The 9,049-nt window shown below is 36.5% G+C and overlaps 1 non-coding gene across 1 annotated transcript; it reads right to left on the bottom strand.

Moving 5' to 3' along the window:
* Window positions 1-708: 708 nt before the first annotated feature.
* LOC125932481 (U6atac minor spliceosomal RNA) lies at window positions 709-835 on the bottom strand. The gene has a single exon (XR_007460642.1). It is a non-coding gene; the product is annotated as a U6atac minor spliceosomal RNA (small nuclear RNA).
* Window positions 836-9,049: the final 8,214 nt, after the last annotated feature.

Genomic DNA, 9,049 nt, shown 5'->3' with positions numbered 1-9,049 from the left:
TGACGCGGGGCTCGAACTCACGGACCGCGAGATCGTGACCTGGCTGAAGTCGGACGCTTAACCGACTGCGCCACCCAGGCGCCCCCCCTTTATTTTCAATGTACATGTGTCTTTAGGTCTGAAGTGCGTCTCCTGTAGGCACCATATAGACACATCTTGCTTTTTTATCCCTTCAATCACCCTATCTCTTTTGATTAGAACATTTAGTCCATTTACATTCAAAGTAGTTATTGACAGATATATATTTATTGCCATTTTGTTACTTGTTTTTCAGTTGTTTTAGTAGTTCTTTATTCCTTTCTTCTCTTGCTTTCTTCCCTTGTGGTTTGATGGCCTTCTTGGCGATATGCTTGGATTCCTTTCTCTATTTTTTGCGTATCTATTACAAGTTTTTTTTTAATGTTTATTTATTTTTGAGAGAGAGGGAGAGACAGAGCGTGAAGAGGGGAGGAGCAGAGAGATAGGAAGACAGAATCAGAAGCAGGCTCCAGGCTCCGAGCTGTCAGCACAGAGCCCGACCCGGGGCTCGAACCCGCAGACCGCGAGATCATGACCTGAGCCGAAGTCAGACGCCCAACTGACTGAGCCACCCAGGTGCCCCTCTATTACAAGTTTTTGATTTGTGGTTACCATTAGGCTCATATATAACATCTTATGCATATAGCAGTCTATATTAAGTAGATGGTCACTTAAGTTTGAACCCATTGTAAAAAATGATGGTTAGATGCCACTGAAGTAGATGGAAATGGCTTAACCGTATGCATGTTGTCTAGCCTGAGGGCCTCCTCCATTCTTGTCTAAGGGAGTGCTAACCTTCTCTCCTTTCATACAACACTGAAACCATATTTTTAAATAGGATTGTTTATTTGCAGAATCTAACCTCATTTCCATACATCACACTAATACTCGGTTACATTGCATGAAGGGTATAATGGTAAATAAGGTAAAAAATATGGCAAGCACTTGTGAAGTGACTTGATTTATAATTTATAATAATTGTGATAGTAATATCAATAATAATAATACCAATCATGTTGTAAGAGAAATTGGAAACCATCCCTCTTCTAATGGTGGGAAACTCTGAATAAAAAGGATGATATTGAGGGATGCCTGGGTGGCTCAGTTGGTTAAGCATCTGGCTTCGGCCCAGGTCATGATCTCACAGTTTGTGGGTTCAAGCCCCACCTCAAGCTCTCTGCTGTCAGCATGGAGCCCACTTTGGATCCTCTGTCTCCCTGTCTTTCTGCCCCTCCCTCAGTTGCTCTTTCACTCTCTCTCTCTCTCTCTCTCTCTCTCTCTCTCTCTCAAACATAAATAAACATATATAGATTTTTTTAAAAAAAAGATGATATTGAGATTTGCACTTGTGATAGCCAGGCAACACCCTTGTGTATCTCATAAGATTGGCTTGTGCAGCCAATAAAATATGGTAGAACTAATGGCATGTCACTTCTGAAATGACGTTATGAAAGACATTGTAGTGCTCTCTCTCTCTCTCTCTCTCTCTGTTTCTCTTTCTCTCTCACAGTACTTACTCTGGGGGAAGTCCTATGCCATAAAGTAAACAACTGTATGAGAAGGTCTGTCTCTTGAGGAACCAAAGAATCTTCCCCAAATCCAGGTCTGTGGACTTAGAAGTGAATTCGCCAAGCTCACTCAAGTCTTCAGATGATTGTCGCCCTGGTGGGCTTCTTGTCTGCAACCTCCTGAGAGACCTGAGCCAGAACCTCCCAGCTAAGCTGCTCCCAGATTATTGACACTCAGAAACTTCATGACATGATCATCTGCTAATTTAGGGATAATTTGTTACACAGCAATAGGTAACTAATACAGGATTTGGCAACCGGAAGTGCGGCGATGCTGTAACACACACCTAAAACACATGAGTGGCTTTGGGAAAATAATAGTGTTTTCCAGCGTTCTGTTTTCAGTTCAAATGTTCTTACTCTACACGCTCTTTTCTTCGTGATCTCATCTACCCTCCCGGATTTAACGCTAATCTACGTATGGCTGACTCCAAAACCTGTATTTCCAGTGTAGATGCTTCGTCTGAATTCCATGCTCCTCTTGCCAACTTCCTACCTAGCGTTTCTACACAAACTTCCAATAAGCACCTATAGCTAAGCATGGCATTTATGGAACTTATCATCTCCGCTTCCCAGGTCAGCTCCTTGTCCTATATACTTTGTCTCAGATTGGGACACATTCTCCTCAGTCACCCATTCTAGAAACCTAGTTTTTTTTTTTTCATGTTCCACATTTAAACTCGTATCCCGCTGATTTAAACTCTTAAGTATTTCCTAGATTTGCACACTTTGCACATCCCTTCTAAATAAGTCTTCCCTACTTTCTTCTCTCATCGGAATGATCGCAACTGTCATCTAACTGGATGTGCTGGCTCCAAGCTTGCTCCTATAAAATCCATTTTCCACCCAATAGCCAGTATTATGTTTCTAAATTGCATATATGATCGTCTTATCCTTTGCTTAAACCCTTTCAGTGGATATTTATGTCCCTCTGGATAGAGTCCAAATCCCTCACTGTGTTTGAAACGGTTCCTGTGGTCTTACCCTTAACTATATTCCCAGATTAACTTATTGCTTACCTATCTCTCAGTGCACACTTGAACAAAAGTGGCTTTTATATTTTTTCCAGCACAGGACTTTTTTGCCATTATGCTTTTGTATATATTTCCTCTACTTAAAATGTCATTGCCTTAACTTTCAGTGTAGTTTACTCCCCTTCTTTTAGGAATAAGGTATAATAATGTCCTCTGGGTAACTACAGTGCATCTCTTTTCCAGAATGGTTTCTGTAGCCCTCCCTGACCCTCTCATAGTCCCTGGAGCACATCTTATCATAATACAATTTTTCTTTTATTAAAATTGTCTGTTTTCATGAATAGCTCCATAACAAGGCTATACTCCTTAAGGATAGGGCTTATGTCTTAATTATCTTTTATTCCAAAGGCCTAATGCTGTGACTGGCACAATATAATTTTGTTTCTTGAATAATACCATCAGGAGTTGACAACTGGTTAGAGGTTATAAGCTGAGGGAAATGCTAGACAAGGGTAAAAGATGATTCAAGATGAAATTGGAATCAGTGATTCTCAGACCTTATTATTGATAAAAATCAACTGGTAAACTCGTTAAAATGCAGATTGCCTAACCTCACCCCTACATATTTCGCATTCCTCAAATCTAAGATAAGTCCCCGGAATCTGCATTTTTAGCAAACACCCAAGTCACTCTGATGCTGAGGTTTTCTGCCCAACTATTTGGGAAACATTGGTTTAAAAAATGAAGTTTGAGGGGCGTGTGTGTGGCTCAGTTGGTTGAGTGTCCATCTCTTGATTTGGGCTCAGGTCATGGTCCCAGGGTCGTGCAATCGAGCCCCAGGTCTGGCTCTGTGCTAAGCATAGAGCCTGCTTAAGATTCTCTTTCTTTCTCTTTCTCCCTCTGCCCCTCTCCCCCAGTCATGTGCTAGCTTGCTCTCTCTCTCACTCTCTCTCTCTCTCAAAAAAAATAGATCTTAACAAAAAACAGAAAATGAATTTTTAAAGGAATTTAATGTCTCCGTACTTTTATCACATATATCCATTTTTCTTATCTATTGTTTTAGGTTTTGTGGCATCTAAATAAACTTTATTGCATTTAAACACCATTCTGTCATTTCAAATATTGCATACAAAATTAAACCCCACCTTCTACTAGGAGTTCCAAAACCAAGTAAGTTTCAACTCTTCTAAATGACTAATATGGGTCTGCAGTTCACAAACAAGTCACAAAGAAAGGGCTGTCATAAACACATGTTGGGGAAATCAAATCCAGACGGTCTATAGTAATTCATGTTTGAATATTAGCCTCTTTGCTATGCTACCAACATTACTTAAAGTAAGGAGACTAAATGCCGTTCACAGGAGGTCTAATCACACATGGATTTTTTCAAGCTTAAGTAATCTGTTTCTTGCTGAGATTTCAGGAAATCTAAAAATCATCAAATACACAGAGACAAGGTCTTCAACAACAGCTATTTTAGAGTAATAATTTAGTTGAGAATAAACTCAGTTAGAAAGATCCATGTACTCAAGTGCCTGTCCAGTTGAACTCATGTCAATTTTATTTATATATGAGCAAAGTTCATTTCTAAGATGGGGGGGGGGGGGGTATTACTTCGATGCCTTTTGAAAATAGCATGGCCCCAATGTTACTGAATGGAAATGGAATAAAATATATATTCCATATTATGCTCAATAGATATTTAGAAGAAATCATTTCTGCTGAGGAGCAATTATATTCATATGCATGGAAATTAATAAGTTAAGCTGTATGTATTTGCAGTCAACTTATTAAAAAATCTCTTAACAACGAAAACATTAAGTAACACAGCTAGTTATTTTCAATATTGGAAAGCATAATATTGATAGAAATTTTCATTGTACTCCTCAGAACTAGACACTGAACAAACAAAAAACTGGTTATTTGCTTTGGGATACCTTGTCTGAAATTAGGATACATTGTTATCACACACTTGTCCTTTAGTTAAGACTTCAAGTACTGAAACATCAGGTTTCTTTTATGCTGACCTAGTTAACAAAAGAAGGGACTAGAATATTATTCCACTAAAAATTCAGAATCTTAAATAGAATCAAAGTTGCTTTTATTTCAAAGAAAACAATTGTGATATATAGACTGATGGATTGAAGACCATGAAAATAAAGGTAAATAAATCTATCATAAATAAATCCAATAACCAAATACAAACACAAAAAGAAAATGGAGAAAAAACTAGATTTCCCAAAAGTCTGGGAAATAAAAATTGTAGGTGAATGAAAGCTTAGAAAGTATCCATGAAAATGATTATTTTCTAGGAACTATCAATTACCAAATTGATTATGTAAAGATAGAAAATCTGAAAAGACCAAAAACAAGAAAGACATTTTTTAAGTGTAAAAATAAATTAGTTCCTAAAAGACTGAGCTAAGAAAGATTTGCCTATGAGTCATTTCATTTCTTCAAAGAATATTTTCCTATGTTATTAATGTGTTTCAGAGCATAAAGAAAGAAGGAGATTAACCCAATAAATCCTATAGAACTAGTATAACCCTGTTTTTAAAAAATTTTTTAAATTTTTTATATTTATTTATTTTTGAGACAGAGAGAGATAGAGCATGAACAGGGGAGGGGCAGAGAGAGAGGGAGACACAGAATCCGAAGCAGGCCCCAGGTTCTGAGCTCTCAGCCCAGAGCCCGACGCGGGGCTCAAACCCATGAACCGTAAGATCATGACCTGAGCCGAAATCAGATGCTTAGCCGATTGAGCCACCCAGGCACCCCAACCCTGATAAAAATTTTAAGAAACATAGAAAAGATCGTTTAAATTATAGCTGGATCTTATTTATGCTCACGCAAAATAGAGATGCATGAATACAATATAAAATACTGGCAACTGGATTTAGCAGTATACTGAAAATATTATATATTGTCCTTGGATTATTTATTCAGATTGTAGAAATTGTTCAGTATTTGGAAAAACCAATCATATAATTCATAACATCAATAACAGATGAAAAATAACAGCAATATAATTGATACTGAAAAGAAACCAGGTTGAGGAAATTTTCTAGTTTGTTTAGTATTTTTATCATAAATCCCAGAGCTAACATACTTATTGGTGAAAGACTAAAAATTTTCCCTCAGGAAATAAGACAAGGATGTCTACTTTTCTCCAACTCTACATTGTACTGGAGACTTTAGCCAGGGACATTCAGCCATAAAATGAAATAAAGCTATCTAGTTTGCAAAGGAAGAAATAAGAAAACTATCTCTGTTTGAAGATAAGATGATCTCGTACATAGAAAACCCTAAGTAACACACACACACACACACACACACAGAGAGAGAGAGAGAGAGAGAGAGAGAGAGAGAGAGAGTCTTAGAGCTAATAAGCAAGTTCAACAAGGTTGCAGATATAACAGAAAAATACAAAAATCAGTGTTACTTCTACACACTTTCAATGAATGATCAGAAGAAGAAATTAAGGAAAGAAGCACATTTTGAAAGACATCAAAAAGAATCCAAAGAAGTACAACACTTGTACACTGAAAATTACAAAATGTTGTGGAAAGAAATTGAATAAGATCTAAATGAATGAACAGACATCTTGTATCCATGGAGGCAAACACTTAATGTTGACAGAGTGGCAACGCTCAAATTGATCTACAGATGCAATGCAATCTCTACTAAAATTCGAGCACCCTTTTTTGCAGAAATTGACGAACGAATCCTAAAATTTATATGGAAATTGATGGGACCCTGAATAGCCAAAATAATCTTGAAAAAGAATAACATAGTTGAAGGACTCACAGTTTTCACTTTCAAAAACTTCCAGAAACCTGCAGTAATAAAAACAGTGTGGTACTGGAATCACAGTAGACATATAGATCAATTGGATGGAATTGAGAGTACAGAAATAAACCATCACATTTACAGTCAAATGCTTTTCAATAGAGTGTCAAGACCTTTCAGTAAGGAAATGTGTCTTTTCAACAAATGATGCTGGGACAATTAGATATCTACGTTTACACTGTATACAAAAATCCATTCAGAACGAATAGAAGACCTACATATGAAAGCTAAAACTATAAACCTGTTAAAAGAAAACATAGGTGTACATTTTCATCACCTTGGGTTAGTTAGACAAATATTTCTTAGGTAACACATTAGAAGGACAAGACATAAATGAAAAGAAAACATAAATTAGATTTCAGCAGAACTAAAAACTTTTTGCTTCAAAGGACATCATCACCAGTAAAATGAAAAGACCACTCTCAGAATTGTAGAAAATAGTTGCAAATTCTAAATCTTATTGATAAGGGATTTTTATCCAGAATATGTGACCAACTGTTCCAACTCAAAAAGAAAAAGACAAATACGCTGCTTTTAAAAATTAGAAAAGGCTCTAAACAGCTATTTCTCCAAAGGAGATCTAGAAATGTGTAATAAATGAAAAGATGTGCAACATTACTAGTCATTAGGGAAATGCAAATCAAAGCCACAATGAGATAGCACTCCACATCTCCTAAGATGGAGATATGCAAACAGACAGATAATAACAAGTATTGTCAAGCTTGTGGACAAATGGGAACTCACATACACTGGTTGTGGGGATGCGATATGGTGAAACTGTGATGGAAAACAATTTGGTTATTCCTCCGTAAGTTAAATATGTGTATCAGTGTATACACTGATTCCTATCAGTGTATGAATCAGCAATTCCACTCCAAGGTATATGCCCAAGGAATTGAAAACCTGTGTTCAAGCAAAAACTTAAACCAGAATGTTCAGAGTAACATTATTCATGTATCAAAAAAAAAAAATGGAAACAACTCAAATGTTTATGAACTGATGCATGGTGAACAAAAAGTGGCATATCTATATAATGGAATATTATTTGGCAATAAAAAGGAATAACAACGAAGGAATGATAGAACATGGACAAACTTTGGAAACACGACGCTAAGTGAAAGAAGTCAGACCCAAAACGTTCACATCTATCCATATAGTATCCATTTATATGAAATTTCCGTAATAGGCACATCCACAGTGAGAAAAAGCAGATTAATGGTTGCTGGAGTTCGGAAGGAGGTGGGAATGGAAAATGACTGCTAATGGGTACAGGGTCTCTTTGGCGGGATGATAAACATGTTCTAAAATTGATCATGGTGATCATTGCACAACTGTAAATATACTAAAAACCATTGAACTGTAGGCTTTAAGTGGGTAAATCATATGGTATGTAAGTTATATTTTAATAAAGCTGGTAAAAATAACATATATAGACATCTTTTCATATCATCAGATCTCTTTTAAAACATAACTTAATGGCTTCTTCGTGTCTCCGTTATATAAATATATAGCATTTATTTAACTACTTTCCTGTTGTTGAATATTTTAAGTTTTGATTTTTTCAATATTATAACGAGTGTTTCACTGAGCATTGCGGTAGTTAGAAACTTGCATACGTCCTTTCTTATTTCCCTAGGATAAATTCCTAGAAGAAGAATTGCTAGTCTAAATACTATACACATTTTTGACTTTGGGTAGACATTGACAAATCACTTTCCACAGTGGTTATCTCACTTATCATGGCCGTTTGTTGTTACGTGAAAATGCCAAGATCCATGCACCATACCCAATGCTGGGTATTTTGTTCTACCACCACTTTTTAGTTCCCTCTTCTTTGTCCTCCTTCTCATCTCCATTCTTCTTAACATTAAAACGTATGTTACTTTCATGTACTCTTTTTAGTATTAATTGTTGAATCAGTGATGACTTTTAGGAACTTCACCAGTGACATGCTCTAGGACTTAATCTTAACATATTTCCTTTTTATCATGATATTCAGAACACTGATCAAGTCATAAAAGACTGACTTATCATATATTCAGATGGCATGCAGCTAAGAGGAACAACAGCTGTGTGTTGCACATTCTCAATTTGTTTGCTACTTTAGTCCTCATAACATCTCTACGTGGCGGCATCATTATCACTTAAGAATGAAAAACTTGATACTCGGAGAGGTAAAATCACTTAATAGGGTGGCATAGTTTTATATTTTGGATACTAACCCTTTATCAGATATGTCATTTGCAAATATCTTCTCCCGTTCCGTAGGTTGCCTTTTAGTTTTGTTGATTGTTTCCTTTGCTGTGTGGAAGCTTTTTATTTTGATGAGGTCCCAATAGTTTAGTGTTGCTTTTGTTTCCCTTGCCTCAGGAGACATATCTTGTAAGAAGTTGCTGCAGCCAATGTCAAAGAGGTTACTGCCCGTGTTCTCTAGGATTTTAATGGTTTCATGTCTCACATTTAGGTTTTGGATTTACTTTTGTGTATGGCATAAGAAAGTCATCTGATTTCACTCTTCTGCATGTTGCTGTCCAGTTTTCCCAACACCATTTGTCGGATATTCTTTCCTGCTTTGTTGAAGATTAACTGACTATATAGTTATGGGTTCATTTCTTGGTTTTCTATTCTGTTCCACTGAAC

Source organism: Panthera uncia, chromosome X (assembly GCF_023721935.1).
Source record: "Panthera uncia isolate 11264 chromosome X, Puncia_PCG_1.0, whole genome shotgun sequence".
NCBI lineage: Eukaryota > Metazoa > Chordata > Mammalia > Carnivora > Felidae > Panthera > Panthera uncia.
This window is presented reverse-complemented; position numbering and strand designations above follow the sequence as displayed.